The sequence below is a fragment of the Cherax quadricarinatus genome, chromosome 51 (genome assembly GCF_038502225.1).
Source record: "Cherax quadricarinatus isolate ZL_2023a chromosome 51, ASM3850222v1, whole genome shotgun sequence".
NCBI lineage: Eukaryota > Metazoa > Arthropoda > Malacostraca > Decapoda > Parastacidae > Cherax > Cherax quadricarinatus.
In genome coordinates, this window is record NC_091342.1 from 14,358,664 (window position 1) to 14,383,039 (window position 24,376).

The window sequence follows — 24,376 nt, forward strand, 5'->3', positions numbered from 1 at the left end:
TGATTTTCAATTATAAATACCAAAGTCACCTTTTTAAAATTTTTATTTTTAGAGAATTACTGATGTGTCACACCTCTCTCTCCTTCAGTATTCCAGCTAGTTTACCATATATCTTCTGTTTTTTGCTATTATTATTATTATTATTATTATTATTATTATTATTATTATTATTATTATTATTATTATTATTATTGCGTTATGACCATCGTAGGTTTAGCGCTTCTTTTTTATAATAATAATATTATTATTATTATTATTATTATTACGATTAATTCACAGGAAAAAGTTGAACTCAGAGGTTAGTGAGAGCTGCTGGGGACGGGAGCTTGTGCTAAGGAGTACGAGATGTGCAGGTCAGGTAGACATAGGAAAGTACTCTTGTAACATACATTATAAATATTATTACATTGTTTTGGTCTACTTTGAGCGAGCGAGTTGATGTTAGGCAATCTTTTTTTTTTTTTATTTTACTGTTCTACCATTTTGATTTTCTTAGACACACGAAAAAAAGTGATCTTATTTCTTTCTTTCTCCGTGCCCTCTGAATTTCCACTCTTCGCAGTTTGTTTTCTCGTCTTCCGATTTCATAAACTTTGCCTTTTCACATGTTAAACGGACTTACTTCTCTCCTAAACTTTTTACTCCTGTGAAATCTCCCGTTATTTGCCTTCCCTTTATTTCCAGTCTCTCAAATTTCAATAGCTCCCAACGTTCTCTAGACATCAAACTTATTTTTCGCCAAACTGACACCCTTCGTAGCAATCTAGTTTGTACCTCTCCTGCTACTGATATTTCTGGAATCTACTCCATTTCCTGCTCCTCTTGTCCTCTCCAATACGTTGGAGAAACGTCACTTTCGGCAAGTCTAAACACAGATGTGTCATCCTATTGACTGGTCCTCAGCCAAAACTGTTTACCCTTCTTCTAGCCTTCACAGACACCGTCTTGTAGAAGCATCCATTATACACAACTTTCCTAATACATCAGCTTTGCCTCTGTAGACGCCTTCCTTTCTCATTACATTGTCAAATGCTCCTCACTTCAGAACACTCGTGACTTGACCTGATCTTTATCTCCTTTGCCGTTTTTTCTTCCTAGGTGAGTTCTGTCCTTCCTGTGTTTTTGGTCTTACCCTCGGGGACCACTAACTCTCCTACAGTGCTTCTTTTTCTTGTCCTTAGACTTCATACACTTCTTTACTACTATTGCCTCGCTACTCTCTGCTCTCTAACTCGTGTGTCATTACTCCTACCTACTACTAATACTACCACCACTTCCATTACCACTACCTTCATTTTGTTAATCTTCCTCCTCTCCCGTCCCCGCCCTCCTTTTGTATGTATACTGGCTCCCTACTTTCGTGTTCCTGTGTGATTGATTAATGATCCATGTCAGACCGAAACGTCGTCAAAAAAATTTTTTCTCCAGTATGCGGGTTATTTGTGTATTCAAGTCACGGTATTGTGCCTTCTTATTCTTCACCAAACACTGCTAATAGTTAAGCAATTTCTTATATACAGCAGTGGCTAGGGTCAGACCCACCGACCCTCTCCGTCTGGTTCTGACGGTCAGCCTAGCCAGTGTCTCTGCAGCATTTACGCGGAGCAAGGTATAACAGTGGCAGTTTGTGTGTAGCTCATCGTTGTCTTGTAGGTGAGCATGGGAAGGTCCAAGGTGACCTACCACCTGCATATATGGCCCGACACGGTCAGGTCTTCATGCCACTCCGCGCCAACGCCACCACCCTCAGAGCCCTTTGATATTATTATTCATTTCCTTTATGCTCTAGGACTCTCATGCTGCCAGCCTTATTGCTGGATAACGTCTACCTGGAGTCATTGTTAGCTTAGACTTCTGAATGAACTGCGAGAAAGTGGTATTAAAAATGACGCGAGATTGGGTGTACTGAACCTCTGATGTTGTTTGTGACGTTGGCAGACAATCCTGTAATCAGAGTAAGGCTTCCCAGTGTGGTCGTCCCTGTGACTCCCAGACACAAGGGCGAGTGTGGCTTACCACGGGACTGTGATGGTAGCCACAGCTACACCTTCAGGCGTCGACTGGATTCCCTTCAGAGCTCCGAGCTGATACTGACCCGCCATTTGCAAAAGGCGCGAAGTGAGGTCGGAACTCTTGGGCGTCTCCTAGGCCGAAATAACTTTTAAATTTTCGGTTTTGGAGCGAGTTTCGCCTCCCGCAGCCTAACAGTCGTTCCCCTGCTTCGGGTGACGAGGTTTTGACCTTTTTGATAGTTATAAACAGTGAATATACGTGAGTATTGTCATTCAGGAAGAAGGTATTAACCGTTTACGGAAGATATAATTTACGAGAGCAAGAATACACTAACAACCAAGGCTACTGCTGTTTTCGTGTTGTCGTTCCTAAAACACCGCAATAATGTCGATGTGAGTGCCACAATTCTGTTACAGAAGTGTTGTAACGCCCCAGTATCGTTGTGCAACTCCCATAGCGTAGACAGTTTTCGTAGTTTTGAAGAGATCCTGAGGGATTCAGCAGCTCCTGTGACGTTGAAGAACTGTAGCCTTGTGTAACTCATAGCTGTATAATTTCTTATAGAGTTGTATAACTTGCGTAGCGTTGTATTAGCGATCAGAGCGATAGAGAATGCTTGTATTTTTAAAGAGATATTGTTGTGATTATTTTACCCCTTGGATTTCCTCCCATATTCTTAGACGCTGCAAGATCCCTACGTATTTAGTGGTTCCCTCTATATATATCATAATTAATAATAATAATAATAATATAACTCGTAGCGTTCAGTAACTTTCGTGGAGGTATATATAGCTCCCATTGTGATGTTTAACTTGTGGTATACTGTATAGCTCCTGTAACTGGTGGCCTAGGCCGACCTATCTAAGTATTGAGTACCTGTTGATGGACCGTGACTCCTATTTGATGGCCTGATCAGTTAAGATATTGGTTCCAACAGCAAGTACCCCGACGTCAACACCCCAGCTCAGCCCACGTTATGCTGACACTTAACACAGTAACACTGGCTTAACTCGCACAAAAAAAATATATGCTACATCCGAAAACTTACTATATACTTTATACATCACAGTAATGTTATATAAATCTTTATGGGTATGGCACTTCTTGCAATTTACGCATATCAGGTGATAGACGCTAGGTTACATTACTTGTCAAATTTCAGGGAAATTTTCTCATTCGAAAAAAGTACTGTGACTTACTGTATAGATGATGACTTGGAATCAGTTATGGACATGGTTTGGATGCGACTAATGGACAGTAATTATATTTATATTGTGGAAAACAACCACGGGGGCTACCATTCAACTCCACTTTGTGGTAGTTGTGCATCTTTCATCGCTTATCCGCGATTATTGCATTTATATTGTGAATATGAACCTTGAAATATAACAGGAAATTAGTCAGGTTGGCAGCAGCTTGGTATTGGTAGTTGTACAGTTTTAAGATGGCTAATGCTAGCATCGTCTGCAAAGGTTGAAATAGTGTCATGATTTGTGTGTGTGTGTGTGTGTGTATGTATGTATGTATGTGTCTGTGTGTATGTATGTGTGTGTGTGTGTGTGTGTGTGTGTGTGTGTGTGTGTGTGTGTGTGTGTGTGTGTGTGTGTGTGTGTGTGTATCAGTACATCCTCAGTTAAGTGAAGTGAAACGGCACACTTGAAAAATTCTGCGCAAACTTCTCAAATGAAGCTTTTTATAATGAAGTTGTTAGTGACTGCAAGGGTATTGTTATGAATACTTGATGAAATTATTGTAGTGATGAGGTGAAGCTATTGTAGTGACTATGAAATTAGTGTAGTGATTATAAAGTTATTGTGTTGACCATGAAACAATTTTAGGGACTACTGTATAAAGCTATTTTACTAACTGCTTTGTGAAGTTATTATAGTAACTGCTTAACAAAGTTACTGTAGTGGTTACTTTGTGAGTTATCATGACTGCTATATAAGGTTATATCAGTCACGTATTTAACTTGAAGTTTATAAAGTTAGTATTCGACTGCCAATTAAACGTTCTTGCTTAATTTACTGTGAAAAATCTCTGGATTAGACAATAATGTTTTGGTAATTTCGAGGTGAGATTATAAATGTAATAAAAAATAAATAGGTCGTAAACATTATGTGAAGGCAAGATAATTTGTGTGTGCCAGTATTGTTATTAGCAGTGGCTACTAATTAGAGAGAAGAATGCGTATTAATGGACGTAAACTGCTATAATAGAGCAAGAGGCACTCACGCCAACTGCACTCACGGGGCATGCACTGTAAGCAATTTTACCTACCTTATATATTCACTAAAGAGGTTTAATTACACTCAAGCTTTACTAATGTTCACTTAATGTTATGCATAACACTTGACAACGGGCACAGTCGAATGGTAGTAGGTTGGTTGACAGCAACCACCCAGGCAGGGTCTGCCGTCCTGTCAAATTAGTGTGAAACAGAAACCTTTTGTAATTAATGCTATGAGCTCAGGCATGATTGTTGGTGTTTTCTTGCTGCCTCTTAAACATGTAATATGGCAAGTCACCTTACAGAATTATACCTATGTTCACTATACGCTTAATTTATTTTCCCGTGTTCCTTCATACTTGTTGAAGAATGAGACACTTGTGGAATATTTATTGAGGAATCTTTATTGAGGAAACGTTTCGACAGCTAGTGGCTTTTTCAGTCCAATACAAAGAATAACAGAAGATGAGGGGTATGAGGTGACCAGCCTGGAGTATCTCATACTCACTCTTCAACTTGTCGGTTTTCAAACCCATTTTCTTCATACTTGGTAATCCTGTAGTAGCTACTTTCCAGGTTATGAGACCTCGTCTGAGACAGAACCACAGAGATGATTCTGTAACCATTAACGGATGTATGCTCCATGGAGATGAACTCTTCTCCAGACTGAGGGACTGATCACCTCAAATACTTTTTCTCCAAGGTTGATGAACTGATTGCATTATCTTTATTTCGTTACTACTGCCCCTTTTGTATTTGACTGAAGAAGCCTACTGTGTAGGCGAAACGTTTCAACAGTAAAGACACCCAGTTGTTGCTCATGTGTCTTAATCTTAGGTGCCCTGTTGCTGGTCTTTCGTGTCCCCTCAAGGGTGGATCCTTGATGCTTGATGTAAGGAATTGGATCCGTGCTACATAAGAGCATGAGGAACACTGCAGCAGGCCTACTCAGACCTGCTAGGCAGGTCCTTCTCAAACCCAAACCCACTAACAAAACTATATGTCCAACCCATTTTCAATGTTACACAATTTTTCGAATCGAGCCTGAATGCCTTTTATACCCCCCAGGCACTGTATGACCCGTGCGGGTTTAGCAATGATTCCCCTTCCCCTCCCATTGAATATAACAATCCCAAAACAGGTATGATAAAGGTTAGGAGCCAGTAAGTCCGACCAATCGAAGTATAGACTGAGGTAGGAGTTGGAACTCGACCCCCTTAAACACAATTCGGTGAGTAAACACACACTGACGGAAATATGTTGCTCTTATATTATTATGCTTTTGATCCAATGATGGGATCATTTAGATGTTAATTAGGTAGCCCCGAAGAGGTGTCTTTACATAGGTAACATTTTTATTTTTTTTCGTGGTTTTCGTTTATAACTTTAGAGTGCCTCATCCCATCGACTTTAAATTATCAACACTTGTGAAGTATAACTGGGGGGGGGGAGGTTCATAGTACTACTGGTGAAGTATAACTGGGGGAAGGTTCGTGGTGCTACTGGTGAAGTATAGGGGGGGAGGTTCATGGTACTACTGGTGAAGTATAACTAGGGGGAAGGTTCGTGGTGCTACTGGTGAAGTGTAACTGGGGGGAAGGTTCATGGTACTACTTGTGAAGTATAACTAGGGGGAAGGTTCATGGTACTACTTGTGAAGTATAACTAGGGAGAAGGTTCATGGTACTACTGGTGAAGTATAACTAGGGAGAAGGTTCATGGTACTACTGAAGTATAACTAGGGAGAAGGTTCATGGTACTACTGGTGAAGTATAACTAGGGAGAAGGTTCATGGTACTACTGGTGAAGTATAACTAGAGAGAAGGTTCATGGTACTACTGGTGAAGTATAACTAGGGGAAAGGTTCATGGTACTACTGGTGAAGTATAACTAGGGAGAAAGTTCATGGTACTACTGAAGTATAACTAGGGAGAAGGTTCATGGTACTAGTGGTGAAGTATAACTAGGGAGAAGGTTCATGGTACTACTGGTGAAGTATAACTAGGGAGAAGGTTCTTGGTACTACTGGTGAAGTATAACTAGGGGAAAGGTTCATGGTACTACTGGTGAAGTATAACTAGGGAGAAGGTTCATGGTACTACTGGTGAAGTATAACTAGGGAGAAGGTTCATGGTACTACTGGTGAAGTATAACTAGGGAGAAGGTTCATGGTACTACTGAAGTATAACTAGGGAGAAGGTTCATGGTACTACTGGTGAAGTATAACTAGGGAGAAGTTTCATGGTACTACTGGTGAAGTATAACTAGGGAGAAGGTTCATGGTACTACTGGTGAAGTATAACTAGGGAGAAGGTTCATGGTACTACTGGTGAAGTATAACTAGGGGAAAGGTTCGTGGTACTACTGGTGAAGTATAACTAGGGGAAAGGTTTGTGGTACTGGTGAAGTATAACTAGGGAGAAGGTTCAAGGTACTACTGGTGAAGTATAACTAGGGAGAAGGTTCATGGTACTAGTGAAGTATAACTAGGGAGAAGGTTCATTGTACTACTGGTGAAGTATAACTAGGGAAAGGTTCATGGTACTACTGGTGAAGTATAACTAGGGGAAAGGTTTGTGGTACTGGTGAAGTATAACTAGGGAGAAGGTTCAAGGTACTACTGGTGAAGTATAACTAGGGAGAAGGTTCATGGTACTAGTGAAGTATAACTAGGGAGAAGGTTCATTGTACTACTGGTGAAGTATAACTAGGGAAAGGTTCATGGTACTACTGGTGAAGTATAACTAGGGGAAAGGTTTGTGGTACTGGTGAAGTATAACTAGGGAGAAGGTTCAAGGTACTACTGGTGAAGTATAACTAGGGAGAAGGTTCATGGTACTAGTGAAGTATAACTAGGGAGAAGGTTCATTGTACTACTGGTGAAGTATAACTAGGGAAAGGTTCATGGTACTACTGGTGAAGTATAACTAGGGGAAAGGTTCGCGGTACTACTGGTGAAATATAACTAGGGAGAAGGTTCATGGTACTGCTGGTGAAGTATAACTAGGGAGAAGGTTCATGGTACTACTGGTGAAGTATAACTAGGGAGAAGGTTCATGGTACTACTGGTGAAGTATAACAAGGGAGAAGGTTCATGGTACTACTGGTGATGTATAACTAGGGAGAAGGTTCATGGTACTACTGGTGAAGTGTAACTAGGGAGAAGGTTCATGGTACTACTGGTGAAGTATAACAAGGGAGAAGGTTCATGGTACTACTGGTGAAGTATAACTAGGGAGAAGGTTCATGGTACTACTGGTGATGTATAACTAGGGAGAAGGTTCATGGTACTACTGGTGAAGTGTAACTAGGGAGAAGGTTCATGGTACTACTGGTGAAGTATAACAAGGGAGAAGGTTCATGGTACTACTGGTGAAGTATAACAAGGGAGAAGGTTCATGGTACTACTGGTGATGTATAACTAGGGAGAAGGTTCATGGTACTACTGGTGAAGTGTAACTAGGGAGAAGGTTCATGGTACTACTGGTGAAGTATAACAAGGGAGAAGGTTCATGGTACTACTGGTGAAGTATAACTAGGGAGAAGGTTCATGGTGGTATAAACCTTGGTAATAAATACCGACAAGTTGGTTTAGAAAGACTTGTAAGCAAACACTATAACATATTTATTAGAAAACGTTTCGGTCCTGGGACCTTGATCACTTCTAACATACAGAGGTAGAAAGACATTATATACAGAGGCGGAGAGTGAGATGTGACGCACGTGACCTGAGGAATGTCATAAGAACATAAGAATGGAGGAACACTGTAGAAGGCCTACTGGCCCATGCGAGGCAGGTCCTTATCAAAACAACCTCTACCTATGATGAAAACGGGTAAACGATGAAATCATGTGACTCCTGTGTTGTTGGGTTGGTGCTGCTTAAGTATCATGTATGCCAATGTTTTTGAAATTTTGTAGTTTCCAGTGTTGCGTTCTATAATGTCGGTGACGGCGATTAGTGAGGCTTCTAGGCACCGTCGGCGTCTGAGGTCTGGTTCGGGTGAGAACGAGTTGTGCTTCGTTCCAGTTCATCAAATGCCCCGTGGAGTCTCTGTGGAGGACACAGGCGTACCTTACATCGTCTCTGTTAGAGGCATTTCGATGCTCATTCAGGCGGACTGCAAGATCTCTGCCTGTCTCGCCTACATATTTCTTGGGACAGAACCCACAGGGGATAGTGTAGACGCCTGCTGTAGAAGTTAGAGGTGTGGGGCTGCGTTTCGTAGTGAGGTCTTTGATAGATGATGTGTTTGCTTACGTGTCTTTCTAAACCAAGGTTCATGGTACTACTGAAGTATAACTAGGGAGAAGGTTCATGGTACTACTGGTGAAGTATAACTAGGGAGAAGGTTCATGGTACTACTGGTGAAGTATAACTAGGGAGAAGGTTCATGGTACTACTGGTGAAGTATAACTAGGGAGAAGGTTCATGGTACTACTGGTGAAGTATAACTAGGGAGAAGGTTCATGGTACTACTGGTGAAGTATAACTAGGGAGAAGGTTCATGGTACTACTGGTGAAGTATAACTAGGGAGAAGGTTCATGGTACTACTGGTGAAGTATAACTAGGGGAAAGGTTCGTGGTACTACTGGTGAAGTATAACTAGGGAGAAGGTTCATGGTACTGCTGGTGAAGTATAACTAGGGAGAAGGTTCATGGTACTACTGGTGAAGTATAACTAGGGAGAAGGTTCATGGTACTACTGGTGAAGTATAACTAGGGGAAAGGTTCGTGGTACTACTGGTGAAGTATAACTAGGGAGAAGGTTCATGGTACTGCTGGTGAAGTATAACTAGGGAGAAGGTTCATGGTACTACTGGTGAAGTATAACTAGGGAGAAGGTTCATGGTACTACTGGTGAAGTATAACTAGGGAGAAGGTTCATGGTACTACTGGTGAAGTATAACTAGGGGAAAGGTTCGTGGTACTACTGGTGAAGTATAACTAGGGGAAAGGTTTGTGGTACTGGTGAAGTATAACTAGGGAAAAGGTTCATGGTACTACTGGTGAAGTATAACTAGGGAGAAGGTTCATGGTACTACTGGTAAGTATAACTAGGGAGAAGGTTCATGGTACTACTGGCGAAGTATAACTAGGGGGGAGGTTCATGGTACTACTGGCGAAGTATAACTAGGGGGGAGGTTCATGGTACTACTGGCGAAGTATAACTAGGGGGGAGGTTCATGGTACTACTGGTGAAGTATAACTAGGGGGAAGGTTCATGGTACTACTGGTGAAGTATAACTAGGGGGGGAGGTTCAGGGCACTACTGGTGAAGTATAACTAGGGGGAAGGTTCATGGTACTACTGGTGAAGTATAACTAGGGGGGGAAGTTCATGGCACTACTGATGAAGTATAACTAGGGGGGGAGGTTCATGGCACTACTGGTGAAGTATAACTAGGGGGGGAGGTTCATGGCACTACTGGTGAAGTATAACTAGGGGGGGGAGTTCATGGCACTACTGGTGAAGTATAACTAGGGGGGGAGGTTCATGGCACTACTGGTGAAGTATAACTAGGGGGGGAGGTTCATGGCACTACTGGTGAAGTATAACTAGGGAGAAGGTTCATGTTACTACCGTTGTATGGACGTTGAGGTAGAGGGGGCTAAGCTTATATTGTTCTGGGATGTCTGTCTTGTATCACGCAGCAACAGAAACACAACTGGTACTTTGTTGCCTGTGAATTATAGATGGAAGGAGAAGAGAGATGGAGGGTGAAAGCAGGGTTATGGAGGGTTGGGAGGAGAGGATGATACGAAGAGGAAGTATGGTGATGGAAGGAAAGAAGTAGAGAGGAGGAAGGATTGTGTTAGGCTGGAAAAAGGCTTATGAAGGTGAGAGGAATACAGGGTTATGGGGGGGGGGAGAGGAATAGATGATATAGGGAGGGAAGTGTTGTTGACGGTGAGGAGTGCTTGTGGGGTGAGGGAGAAGGGATTGTGGCGGGGTGAGGGTGGAGAGATTGTGGTGGGGTAGGGGGTAAGGGTGGAGGAGGGATTGTGATGAGGTAAGGATGGAGGGATTGTGGTGGGTTAAGTAAGGGTGAAGGGATTGTGATGTAGTAAAGGGTGGAGGGATTGTGGTGGGGTAAGGGTGGAGGAGGGATTGTGATGGGGTAAGGACAGAGGGATTGTGGTGGAGTAAGGGTGAAGGGATTATGGTGAGGATGGAGGAGGGATTATGGTGAGGTAAGCATGGAGGGATTATAGTGAAGGTGAGGATGTAGGGATTGTGGTGGGGATGAAGGTAGAAGGGATGGGTTCTGGGGGAGGGAAGGGCATGTGGCGCTACGGAGAAGCCCTAAATAAATTGTGAACTCACTTCTCCACAATGATGCTCATAAGCCAAGACCGTTTTTTTCCCCATGGGTCGTTTACCGTGCATGTTTGCGTGTGTGCACAACTTAGTGTATGTGTATGCACCGCACATGTTTTTGTGTACTCCATTATGAATGTGTGTTTATGCGTACATGTGTTAACCTGTGTGTGTGTGTGGGTGTGTTGCAACTGGGGTATTGATCATTTGTTCATTAGTTAACAATCATTTTATGATAATCGTTGTTTAGTTCAAAATACTGAATAATGAGTCAACGCTACACTGAAAGATCGGTAGCACCAGCAGGGAGGACAACACCACACTGAAAGATCGGTAACACCAGCAAGGAGGACAACACTACACTGAAAGATCGGTAACACCAGCAAGGAAGACAACACTACACTGAGAGATCAGCAACACCAGCAGGGAGGACAACAGTACACTGAGAGATCAGTAGCACCAGCAGGGAGGACAACAGTACACTGAGAGATCAGTAGCACCAGCAGGGAGGACAACAGTACACTGAGAGATCAGTAGCACCAGCAGGGAGGACAACACTACACTGAGAGATCACTGACATTAAACTGTGAGTTAGTTAATAATTATTGCAGGCACGGTCTGCCGCCTACCTGGGGTCTGCCTGCAGTGTGTTCCGAGGGTCAACGCCCTCGCCTCCTGGTCCTGGACCAGGCCCTCCGGTGGATGAACTGATTATCTAGGCTGTTGTTATCCGCACGAAGTCCATCATAGGTACTACAGCCCGGCTGATCAGGGACTCACTACACCCCTGTTTTTCATTGGTATTTTGCACCGTCTGAAAAGCCTCTTACTTTCATAGGGAATGATTTGTATGTGCATATTTGGGACCAATCCTCTTATAATTTTCCAGGTATACACTATAATGTATCTCTTCTAAGTTTTAAAGAATACAAATAAAGGGACTTCACGCGCTCCCAGTAATTTAGGTGTTTGAATTGATGATAACAGTGAAAATTCTCTGTACATTCTCCAGGTCTGCAGTTTCGCCTGCAGTGAACAGAGCTGTTATTTTACAGTAGTACTCCACCCTAGAAAGGACAAATGACTTTAAACAGTATCATCATTGACTTGGTATCCCTTGTTTTGAAGGTTCTACTTATCTAGCCTGTCATTTTTCTTGCTGTTGTGATAGCAACACTGTCGTGATTTTTTAAAGTGGGATCGTCTGACATGATCACTTCAAAGTGTCTCACATTAGTCTTACGCTCTATTAAGCTATTTTAATTTGCTATATACACCTATCCAGTCATTATTTCCTTAATCTTTCCATAACGGAGTAGCTGAAACTTGTCCTTATTGAACATCATTTTGTTGTCAGTGGCCCACTGGAAGACAGTTTATATCAGCTTAGAGGCTTTATTCAACATTTAAATATAAATGTTCATTGCTAAAGTTGACAGTAACACAAGATTAAGAATTTCAATTTAAAATTTACATTTTTCCTTCATTATGGCTACAAAGTGGTGAATAAAAGTAACTGGAAATCAGGTCAGAAATGGTGTGATGCTCTTTCTCGGTACAGCTGGAATATACTGGGTTGCGGGTTTTGATTGTCTACATTTTCATAGTTCAGCGATTGGTTTACTGGTCATGGAACTTCAAACACCCCAGTTGGAATCCCAGGTATGACAATAACGTGAAACCAAGAATTTAAATTTTAGTGTTCGAGCTGGGTTTTCGAGAGTTGCCAGACCCTGTGTGTGTTAGTTACCGGTTATTAAAGGTATTTGCCGATAAACACGTTTCCTGTTGTTTGTGTGTGTGTGCGTGTGTGCGTGTGTGCGTGCGTGCGTGTGTGTGTGTGTGTGTGTGTGTGTGTGTGTGTGTGTGTGTGTGTGTGTGTGTGTGTGTGTGTGTGTGTGTGTGTGTTAATGTTACTAGCAGTTTTGCTGATGATTTCAAAATGATATTCTTAAGATTCATTATTTTAGCACTAGATAGAAAAAAATATATGGAATGAAATATTTAAATGTGCATGATGGTGGTGGTAGCTGAGGTGAGTGTTGTGACGTGCCGCTCCGGCCTCTCTGTCAAGTGTTGTTAATGGTGCAGCACACTGGTATTACACCAGGTGAGGACCACTGAGAAGTATCTGCTGGACTCAGCAACAGGCATCTTGTCTGAGAAGTGTGAGTGTTGCTGCAAGTTGTTTTCTTTCACCCCCTCCCTCTGTCTTCCCTTTATATTTCACTTCCTTTCCCCCTTCTTCTTTTCTCATCGTTTCCTCACCCTTTCCTACTTTCTCCTCTCCCTCCGTTCCTCATCTCCCCTACATCTTTTTTCGTTCCCCTCCTCTTCTTTATCTCTCTCTCTCTCCTCCATCCACCTTTCTCCCGTCATTCTCTTACTTTTCTTCCTCTCCCTCCCCCCTCCTTCTCCTTCTTTCTCTCACGGGGAAATTACACATGTTTCTCCCGAGGAAATTGCTGCTCATATCTTTCCCGGGGTAACGAGTGGTGTAATAATTAGGGCCACTCTTACCGCCGCCGTCTTAGCCCATCCAATTTTAGGCCGCGACAAAGCGACAGAAATAGAAGAATGGATCCATCCTCACTCGTGGTTTAACTGTGGTGATCCCAGGTTAATGGATCCATCCTCACTCGTGGTTTAACTGTGGTGATCCCAGGTTAATGGATCCATCCTCACTCGTGGTTTAACTGTGGTGGTCCCAGGTTAATGGATCCATCCTCACTCGTGGTTTAACTGTGGTGATCCCAGGTTAATGGATCCATCCTCACTCGTGGTTTAACTGTGGTGATCCCAGGTTAATGGATCCATCCTCACTCGTGGTTTAACTGTGGTGATCCCAGGTTAATGGATCCATCCTCACTCGTGGTTTAACTGTGGTGATCCCAGGTTAATGGATCCATCCTCACTCGTGGTTTAACTGGTGATCCCAGGTTAATGGATCCATCCTCACTCGTGGTTTAACTGGTGATCCCAGGTTAATGGATCCATCCTCACTCGTGGTTTAACTGTGGTGATCCCAGGTTAATGGATCCATCCTCACTCGTGGTTTAACTGTGGTGATCCCAGGTTAATGGATCCATCCTCACTCGTGGTTTAACTGTGGTGATCCCAGGTTAATGGATCCATCCTCACTCGTGGTTTAACTGTGGTGATCCCAGGTTAATGGATCCATCCTCACTCGTGGTTTAACTGTGGTGATCCCAGGTTAATGGATCCATCCTCACTCGTGGTTTAACTGGTGATCCCAGGTTAATGGATCCATCCTCACTCGTGGTTTAACTGTGGTGATCCCAGGTTAATGGATCCATCCTCACTCGTGGTTTAACTGTGGTGATCCCAGGTTAATGGATCCATCGTCACTCGTGGTTTAACTGTGGTGATCCCAGGTTAATGGATCCATCGTCACTCGTGGTTTAACTGTGATGATCCCAGGTTAATGGATCCATCCTCACTCGTGGTTTAACTGTGATGATCCCAGGTTAATGGATCCATCCTCACTCGTGGTTTAACTGTGGTGATCCCAGGTTAATGGATCCATCCTCACTCGTGGTTTAACTGTGATGATCCCAGGTTAATGGATCCATCCTCACTCGTGGTTTAACTGTGGTGATCCCAGGTTAATGGATCCATCCTCACTCGTGGTTTAACTGTGATGATCCCAGGTTAATGGATCCATCCTCACTCGTGGTTTAACTGTGATGATCCCAGGTTAATGGATCCATCCTCACTCGTGGTTTAACTGTGATGATCCCAGGTTAATGGATCCATCCTCACTCGTGGTTTAACTGTGATGATCCCAGGTTAATGGATCCATCCTCACTCGTGGTTTAACTGTGATGATCCCAGGTTAATGGATCCATCCTCACTCTTGGTTTAACTGTGGTGATCCCAGGTTAATGGATCCATCCTCACTCGTGGTTTAACTGTGATGATCCCAGGTTAATGGATCCATCCTCACTCGTGGTTTAACTGTGATGATCCCAGGTTAATGGATCCATCCTCACTCGTGGTTTAACTGTGATGATCCCAGGTTAATGGATCCATCCTCACTCGTGGTTTAACTGTAATGATCCCAGGTTAATGGATCCATCCTCACTCGTGGTTTAACTGTGATGATCCCAGGTTAATGGATCCATCCTCACTCGTGGTTTAACTGTGGTGATCCCAGGTTAATGGATCCATCCTCACTCGTGGTTTAACTGTGATGATCCCAGGTTAATGGATCCATCCTCACTCGTGGTTTAACTGTGATGATCCCAGGTTAATGGATCCATCCTCACTCGTGGTTTAACTGTGGTGATCCCAGGTTAATGGATCCATCCTCACTCGTGGTTTAACTGTGATGATCCCAGGTTAATGGATCCATCCTCACTCGTGGTTTAACTGTGGTGATCCCAGGTTAATGGATCCATCCTCACTCGTGGTTTAACTGTGATGATCCCAGGTTAATGGATCCATCCTCACTCGTGGTTTAACTGTGATGATCCCAGGTTAATGGATCCATCCTCACTCGTGGTTTAACTGTGATGATCCCAGGTTAATGGATCCATCCTCACTCGTGGTTTAACTGTGATGATCCCAGGTTAATGGATCCATCCTCACTCGTGGTTTAACTGTGATGATCCCAGGTTAATGGATCCATCCTCACTCGTGGTTTAACTGTGGTGATCCCAGGTTAATGGATCCATCCTCACTCGTGGTTTAACTGTGATGATCCCAGGTTAATGGATCCATCCTCACTCGTGGTTTAACTGTGATGATCCCAGGTTAATGGATCCATCCTCACTCGTGGTTTAACTGTGATGATCCCAGGTTAATGGATCCATCCTCACTCGTGGTTTAACTGTGATGATCCCAGGTTAATGGATCCATCCTCACTCGTGGTTTAACTGTGATGATCCCAGGTTAATGGATCCATCCTCACTCGTGGTTTAACTGTGATGATCCCAGGTTAATGGATCCATCCTCACTCGTGGTTTAACTGTGATGATCCCAGGTTAATGGATCCATCCTCACTCGTGGTTTAACTGTGATGATCCCAGGTTAATGGATCCATCCTCACTCGTGGTTTAACTGTGATGATCCCAGGTTAATGGATCCATCCTCACTCGTGGTTTAACTGTGATGATCCCAGGTTAATGGATCCATCCTCACTCGTGGTTTAACTGTGATGATCCCAGGTTAATGGATCCATCCTCACTCGTGGTTTAACTGTGATGATCCCAGGTTAATGGATCCATCCTCACTCGTGGTTTAACTGTGATGATCCCAGGTTAATGGATCCATCCTCACTCGTGGTTTAACTGTGATGATCCCAGGTTAATGGATCCATCCTCACTCGTGGTTTAACTGTGATGATCCCAGGTTAATGGATCCATCCTCACTCGTGGTTTAACTGTGATGATCCCAGGTTAATGGATCCATCCTCACTCGTGGTTTAACTGTGGTGATCCCATGTTAATGGATCCATCCTCACTCGTGGTTTAACTGTGATGATCCCAGGTTAATGGATCCATCCTCACTCGTGGTTTAACTGTGATGATCCCAGGTTAATGGATCCATCCTCACTCGTGGTTTAACTGTGATGATCCCAGGTTAATGGATCCATCCTCACTCGTGGTTTAACTGTGATGATCCCAGGTTAATGGATCCATCCTCACTCCTGGTTTAACTGTGATGATCCCAGGTTAATGGATCCATCCTCACTCGTGGTTTAACTGTGATGATCCCAGGTTAATGGATGCATCTTCTAGAAGGATGTGGAAATTTATGATTCTTTACGTTAACGTTCCTTATAAAAAAAAATGAACATAAGAAAGGGGGATCACTGCAGAAGGCCTGTTGGCCCATACTATGCAGGTCCTTTACAATCCATCCAACATTTGACCATTGAAAGATAGGAAAGGTCTGAAGCTGTATACAGGCCGCTCGAGCGAAACAAGGAAAATACTATATGCGAGGTGAATCTGTTTTGGGATTAATTCATACCTCGGACAGGGACCTAATTTATTAATTGTAAGCGGTAAAAGCGTTGGTAATTGTAACTTTATTCGATTTGCATTGATCACAAATTCTGATTAACACCATTAGGTGGATGCTACTCGTCAGAGCTGCAGACTTAATAAAAATATGCGTACCTGTTAGGCTTGTTGGCTAGTGCACCTATTATAAATGTAGCAGCGATTGTCTGAGTGTCAGTGTCTGAGTGGAGTAATTGAATGGCCTTTAACCTCATTCTCACTCGCCATGAGTTTAAACCCCACCTGTTCTGTGGTTTCTTTATAGTCGTGTTATTACGATTTCGTGAGCCATTCTCTTCGTAATTGCGAAAAGAGGAATAGAAGAGAGCGGCTTTCTTTCCTCCCTGCTAATTCTTACGAAAAGTCTACAATAATAAGCTTACCAATGTTACAGCAGCAGACAAAGTTGACTGAAATCGTTCGCATATTTGTCCATCGACATGCTGTTGACTCATACATACGTTAGGTATATATATTTAAATACATCCATATTTACGTAAATATGTAACTTCAAAAGTAAATATATACGGTAAACGTTTAACGAGTTGGGTGTAAAAATGTATGTGTATACTTCGTTTCCTTGTATTTACTTTCTCGATGTTGGAATTAATAATCTCCCTTGTTTGTTTTAACTTCTGGACAAATGAAAAATAAATGTGGAAAAATGTTGACATGGGTTTTATGTAAGTTTGATAATGTTGAGCACCACAAATAACTCTCACTTTGAGAGCAAACTTTAGAATTACCAACAGACTCTTTGGTGTCTTCAGGAGGGATCTTGGTAAGTTCCTCAAACTAGTCCCTGATCAGCCAGCCTGTGATGCCTTCGTTGAACTGCGTGCTATCACCAAGACCTGCGGGATGGGTGGTGAAGACTCCCCAGGAATCGACTCTACTTACGACTTTTTGGTCCTTCCTGGATCATCATCAAGTGACTTGATAGTGGTCCGGGACCGACCGAAACGTCTAAATTTTGCTCTCCAAAGTGTGGGTAACGTGGGACCTTTATCCTTCTAAAATGTTTTAGCAGTCAGACGTTCATTGTCACAGTGAACCAGTTAACCAGTTATGCAGAATGGCCTCGTCAACAGTTATAATATCTTAAGCCTCTTCGTCAGTCAGGAAATTCATTCATTCTTTTAGGTACTTAGTGAATACTACATCAGTTAATGAATCAACCAGTCAACAAATGATTTGGTCAGCTAGTGGATCAGTCAAGTGGTCAGATAATCACCCAGTTAATTGATTAGTTTAATACTATCACTGGAACGATGAATTGATCAGTCAGTAAACAAATGACTTGGTCAGTCAGTAGACCAATGAATTGATAGGCAACCAGTGTATCGATTAGTCAGTGTGTTGATCAGTCAGTGAATTGATCGTTCAAATAAATTGATCAGTCAACGGAAGGATTGATCAGCCAGATAATGGATTGATCAGTCAGCCAGTGGATTAATTAGTCAGCCAATGGATTGATCAGTCAGCCAGTGAACTGTTGAATCACCCAGTGGATTAATCAACCAGTGAATTGACCAGTCAGCCAATGGATTGATCAGTCAGCAAATGAATTTATGAACCAGTAAACTGGTTAGTCAGCCAATGGAGTGATGGCTCATTTAGTGAATTAGACGCATCGGCCTACTCTCTGTAGTTGATTCCCGGAGGGGAAGGGGGGCATCGCCCCCGCGGCGGGGTTCCGAACCAGACATCTTAATTGATGGCCTGATTAGTCAAGCTGTTAGGGTCAGTGGCACACCACCCAGCGTCAGCAGCACAGTCCGGCTGATCAGGAACCGGCTTGAGGACTTCAGGTTCCTCACTCATAAGAACGTAAGAATAGAGGAACACTGCAGTAGGCCTACTGCCCCATACAAGGCAAGCAATTATCAAAACCACCAATGTATTTGTCTAGTTATTCCACAGTCTTCTCCAGGACTTGACATTGCTTGACTCGACTCGACCTGTAACTTAGGTTTTGACATAACTTTAAGTGTGATATCCTGGTCGACATTGACTAACACGATCCAACTTTAACCTGGCTTTATTTAGTCCGGTTTTACTTTACCTAGGCTGAATCAGATTTAAGTGCTGTATTGGAGGTAGATGATATAAAATACTGACATGATGGAATTAGAGACACATGTAGTATAATGTCCTCACTGACAACGTTTTCCTCAGTGAGACTTATCAGGTTAAAAGCAGATCTGTTTGTGATTTGATAAAGGCCGCTGTGTGGACGAAACGTTGTCAATAAAGGATCATATTATAGTGTGTTTGTGTGTCTTAACTCCTGTGACCTGACCCAAAACTGATGATTCCTTGCCTGTCCTCTCTTGACCTAATGTATATTAGTCAGTCCTCACTGACATCTCTCGGCCCGGTTTATACTGATCAATCTTCATAGATATCTCTTGGCCTGGTTTATACTGACCAGTCCTCACTGACATTTCTTGGCCCGGTTTATATTGATCAATCCTCACTGACATTTCTTCGCCCGGTTTATGTTGATCAATCCTCACTGACATATCTTGACCTAATTCCAATGTCATCAATCCTTACCTGATCTCTCTTAAAATAATCCGCACCTGTCTTACTGACCTGATTACAAACTAATCAGTCATCGACTGACCCGATTTTTCCCTACCTTTCATTGATCAGTTGATTATTTTGCACCGAGATTACAAACCAACATATTAACTTACCCTCCTGTATATATGCATTTCCAGAAATACCAACGCATTCTCCCCGAAGCTTTGTTAAAAATACAATTAACTTCATGCCTAGAATTGAATGTATAATTGATGTATTTGCTGTAGAATTTGTCTTTTTTTTTTTTGTAACTACGGTTTGCATTGTTTTTTTCACACTGACAGGATGGATATAGAGTGCGAAATAAACTAGCCACTACTGTCCATAGGATGGATATAGAGTGCGCAATAAACTAGCCACTACTGTCCATAGGATGGATATAGAGTGCGCAATAAACTAGCCACTACTGTCCATAGGATGGATATAGAGTGCACAATAAACTAGCCACTACTGTCCATAGGATGGATATAGAGTGCACAATAAACTAGCCACTACTGTCCATAGGATGGATATAGAGTGCACAATAAACTAGCCACTACTGTCCATAGGATGGATATAGAGTGCACAATAAACTAACCACTACTGTCCATAGGATGGATATAGAGTGCACAATAAACTAGCCACTACTGTCCATAGGATGGATATAGAGTGCGCAATAATCTAGCCACTACTGTCCATAGGATGGATATAGAGTGCGCAATAAACTAGCCACTACTGTCCATAGGATGGATATAGAGCGCGCAATAAACTAGCCACTACTGTCCATAGGATGGATATAGAGTGCGCAGTAAACTAGCCACTACTGTCCATAGGATGGATATAGAGTGCACAATAAACTAGCCACTACTGTCCATAGGATGGATACAGAGTGCACAATAAACTAGCCACTACTGTCCATAGGATGGATATAGAGTGCGCAATAAACTAGCCACTACTGTCCATAGGATGGATATAGAGTGCGCAATAAACTAGCCACTACTGTCCATAGGATGGATATAGAGTGCGCAATAAACTAGCCACTACTGTCCATAGGATGGATATAGAGTGCACAGTAAACTAGCCACTACTGTCCATAGGATGGATATAGAGTGCACAATAAACTAGCCACTACTGTCCATAGGATGGATATAGAGTGCGCAATAAACTAGCCACTACTGTCCATAGGATGGATATAGAGTGCGCAATAAACTAGCCACTACTGTCCATAGGATGGATATAGAGTGCACAGTAAACTAGCCACTACTGTCCATAGGATGGATACAGAGTGCACAGTCGTCACGTGAGGTCACAGACCCTGAGCTGCCTTGGGGATTAGTGTGGTCGGTTACAAAGCATGGCTTGCTTCTGCAGTGTTTTAAAAATTGAGGTTGGAGAGTTGAAGGAGGAGGTCTTGCTTCTCCAGGAGGAGATTAGGAGGCTGAAGGTCCACCTCAATGGGTCTGGGAGAGAGTGTGAGGTGGCTGGAGTTGTGGGGAATGAGGCTTCTAGCAGCGAGGTGCAGTCTGTCTCTCGCTGTGAGGAGGCTGTAGTTGGGGAGGCAGCAACGGCTACCAGCAGTGAGGTGCAGCCCAGCACCTGCTACAAGTGGCGAGTAGTTCACAGTAATGGAAGGCGCATCAGAGTAAGGAAAGTTAAGAGTGAAGATCTGAAGGTAGGAAATCGCTTCTCTGTTCTTCAGGATGAATGTACTTCAGTGGCCAGTGAAGGTAAGGGTACTACTGCCCCTGCTAATGGAGGTAAGCGCATTCTTGTGGTTGGTGACTCTCAGGTAAGATACATTGACCGTGCTTTTTGTAATAGGAATAAGAAGATGAGAGATAGAGTGTGCTTCCCTGGAGCTGGTGTTGGGGACATTGTCAACAGGCTGGATAATATCATGTCAGGTAATGGGAGCAAGCCCATTATCTGTCTCAGTGCTGGTGGAAATGATATTGGGAAGGGTAGGAGAGAAGAGCTGCTAGATAAGTACAGGTCAGCTATAGATTTCATTAAGTCTAAGGGAGGGATCCCAATCATATGTAGCATCTTGCCTAGAAGGGGAGTAGGAAATGAATGGTTGTCTAGGGCAATTGGTGTAAATTGCTGGCTAGACAGATACTGCAAGGAACTTGCAATCCCATTCATTGACAACTGGAACAACTTTTATGGCAAACATGATATGTATGCAAGGGATGGGGTACATCTCTCTGGGGCTGGGGTGGTAGCACTTGCAGACTCGATTGAGAAGGCCATTGGTGAAATGCCTATGATTTTAAACTGATGGAAGATAGAGGTATGGGTGTGTGTGGGAAACAAGCAGGTTGCAACACTTGGGTTGGAAACAGTAAATGTATAAAAGGCATTCAGCATGAAGTTATAAATAAAGACAATAGATCAGGTCAGCAAACAAAGGGGGACAGCAGAGGGCAGCAAGGGACTAGCTCCCTTAAGGTTTACTATACTAATAGCAGGAGTGTAAGAAATAAGATAGATGAGCTAAGATTAATTGCAAGTGCAGGAGACATAGATATTATTGCTATAACAGAGACCTGGCTCAATCTGAAAGATAGAGAGATGCCCTCTGAATGTCACATACAAGGCTATAAATTATTCCACACTGACAGGGTCAACAGGAAAGGTGGTGGAGTAGCGATGTATGTCAGAGACAATTTAAATTGTTGTGTTAGACAAGATATTAAATTAGAAGCGTCAGCCACTGAATCTGTTTGGTTACAGCTTCTCGAGGGCCGAGAAAAACTAATTTTGGGTGTGATTTACAGGGCCCCAAATCTTGATAGGGAGTGCAGTAAACTTCTATGGGACGAAATTCGTAAGGCATCTACATACGAAAATGTTGTGCTAATGGGAGATTTCAACTATAGACAGATTGACTGGAGCAATTTGACAGGAAATTTAGAGTCAGGTGACTTTCTTGATACGATCCAGGATTGTTTTTTAAAACAGTTTGTGACAGAGCCAACTAGGGGAAATAACCTCCTTGACTTGGTTCTTGCCAGTAGGGAAACACTAATTAATAATATTGAGGTTAATGATGAGCTTGGGGAAAGTGATCACAAATCACTCAGTTTTAATATATCATGGAATTCCCCTAATAATGGCAATCAAGTCTCCGTCCCTGACTTTCGCTTGGCTGATTTCATAGGACTGAAAAATTACTTAGGTGGGCTGAACTGGAATGACCTGACTAAGGGTCAGGTAGGTGGTGATGGTTGCCGATATGATGCTTTCCAGGGCATAGTTCTAGCTGCTCAGTCAAATTATGTTCCAAATAGGGAAATCAGATCAAACAAAAATGATCCTAAATGGATGAACAATAGATTAAAATATCTGATTGGTCAAAAGAGAGGCATATATAGGCAAATCAAAAGAGGAGAGGGGCAATTGAGAAATCGATATATTCAGTTAAAGAGAGAAATAAAAAAGGGAATTAGAAAAGCAAAAAAGAGATTATGAGGTTAAAGTTGCAAGAGAATCGAAGACTAACCCAAAAGGATTCTTTCAGGTATACAGAAGTAAGATCAGGGACAAGATAGGCCCACTCAAAAGTTCCTCGGGTCAGCTCACTGACAGTGATAAGGAAATGTGTAGAATTTTTAACACATACTTTCTCTCAGTTTTTACACAGGAGGATACCAGCGATATTCCAGTAATGATAAATTATGTAGAACAGGACGATAATAAACTGTGTACTATTAGGGTCACAAGTGACATGGTCCTTAGGCAAATAGATAAATTAAAACCTAACAAATCCCCAGGCCCTGATGAACTGTATGCAAGGGTTCTAAAGGAATGTAAAGAGGAGCTTAGCACACCTTTGGCTAATCTTTTCAACATATCACTACAAACTGGCATGGTGCCAGATAAGTGGAAAATGGCAAATGTGATACCTATTTTCAAAACAGGTGACAGGTCCTTAGCTTCGAACTATAGACCAATAAGCCTAACCTCCATAGTGGGAAAATTTATGGAATCAATAATTGCCGAGGCAGTTCGTAGCCACCTTGAAAAGCATAAATTAATCAACGAATCTCAGCATGGTTTTACAAAGGGGCGTTCCTGCCTTACGAATTTATTAACTTTTTTCACTAAGGTATTTGAGGAGGTAGATCATGGTAATGAATATGATATTGTGTATATGGACTTCAGTAAGGCTTTTGACAGGGTCCCACATCAGAGACTATTGAGGAAAATTAAAGCACATGGAATAGGAGGAGAAATTTTTTCCTGGATAGAGGCATGGTTGACAAATAGGCAGCAGAGAGTTTGCATAAATGGGGAGAAATCAGAGTGGGGAAGTGTCACGAGCGGTGTTCCACAGGGGTCAGTGTTGGGCCCCCTGCTGTTCACAATCTACATAAACGACATAGATGAGGGCATAAAGAGCGACATCGGCAAGTTTGCCGATGACACCAAAATAGGCCGTCGAATTCATTCTGACGATGACATTCGAGCACTCCAGGAAGATTTGAATAGACTGATGCAGTGGTCGGAGAAGTGGCAGATGCAGTTTAATATAGACAAATGCAAAGTTCTAAATGTTGGACAGGACAATAACCATGCCACATATAAACTAAATAATGTAGATCTTAATATTACGGATTGCGAAAAAGATTTAGGAGTTCTGGTTAGCAGTAATCTGAAACCAAGACAACAGTGCATAAGTGTTCGCAATAAAGCTAATAGAATCCTTGGCTTCATATCAAGAAGCATAAATAATAGGAGTCCTCAGGTTGTTCTTCAACTCTATACATCCTTGGTTAGGCCTCATTTAGATTATGCTGCACAGTTTTGGTCACCTTATTACAGAATGGATATAAATTCTCTGGAAAATGTACAAAGGAGGATGACAAAGTTGATCCCATGTATCAGAAACCTTCCCTATGAGGATAGACTAAGGGCCCTGAATCTGCACTCTCTAGAAAGACGTAGAATTAGGGGGGATATGATTGAGGTGTATAAATGGAAGACAGGAATAAATAAAGGGGATGTAAATAGTGTGCTGAAAATATCTAGCCTAGACAGGACTCGCAGCAATGGTTTTAAGTTGGAAAAATTCAGATTCAGGAAGGATATAGGAAAGTACTGGTTTGGTAATAGAGTTGTGGATGAGTGGAACAAACTCCCAAGTACTGTTATAGAGGCCAGAACGTTGTGTAGCTTTAAAAATAGGTTGGATAAATACATGAGTGGAT

At 42.5% G+C, this 24,376-nt stretch overlaps 1 protein-coding gene across 6 annotated transcripts in view; it reads left to right on the plus strand.

Annotated features, from left to right (window-relative positions):
• The window catches only part of LOC128694641 (diacylglycerol kinase zeta), an 881,430-nt gene that overhangs the window by 510,342 nt on the left and 346,712 nt on the right, over positions 1 to 24,376 (plus strand). The window contains exon 1 of one of the 6 annotated variants that reach the window (XR_011393406.1): positions 1,521 to 2,405. The exons of 4 other annotated variants lie outside the window; for them this stretch is intronic. The gene's annotated coding sequence lies outside the window, so the exon portion shown is untranslated. Of the gene's footprint in view, positions 1 to 1,520; positions 2,406 to 24,376 lie in introns of those variants that run through there. One more of the 6 variants, XR_011393409.1, reaches the window with a different exon arrangement.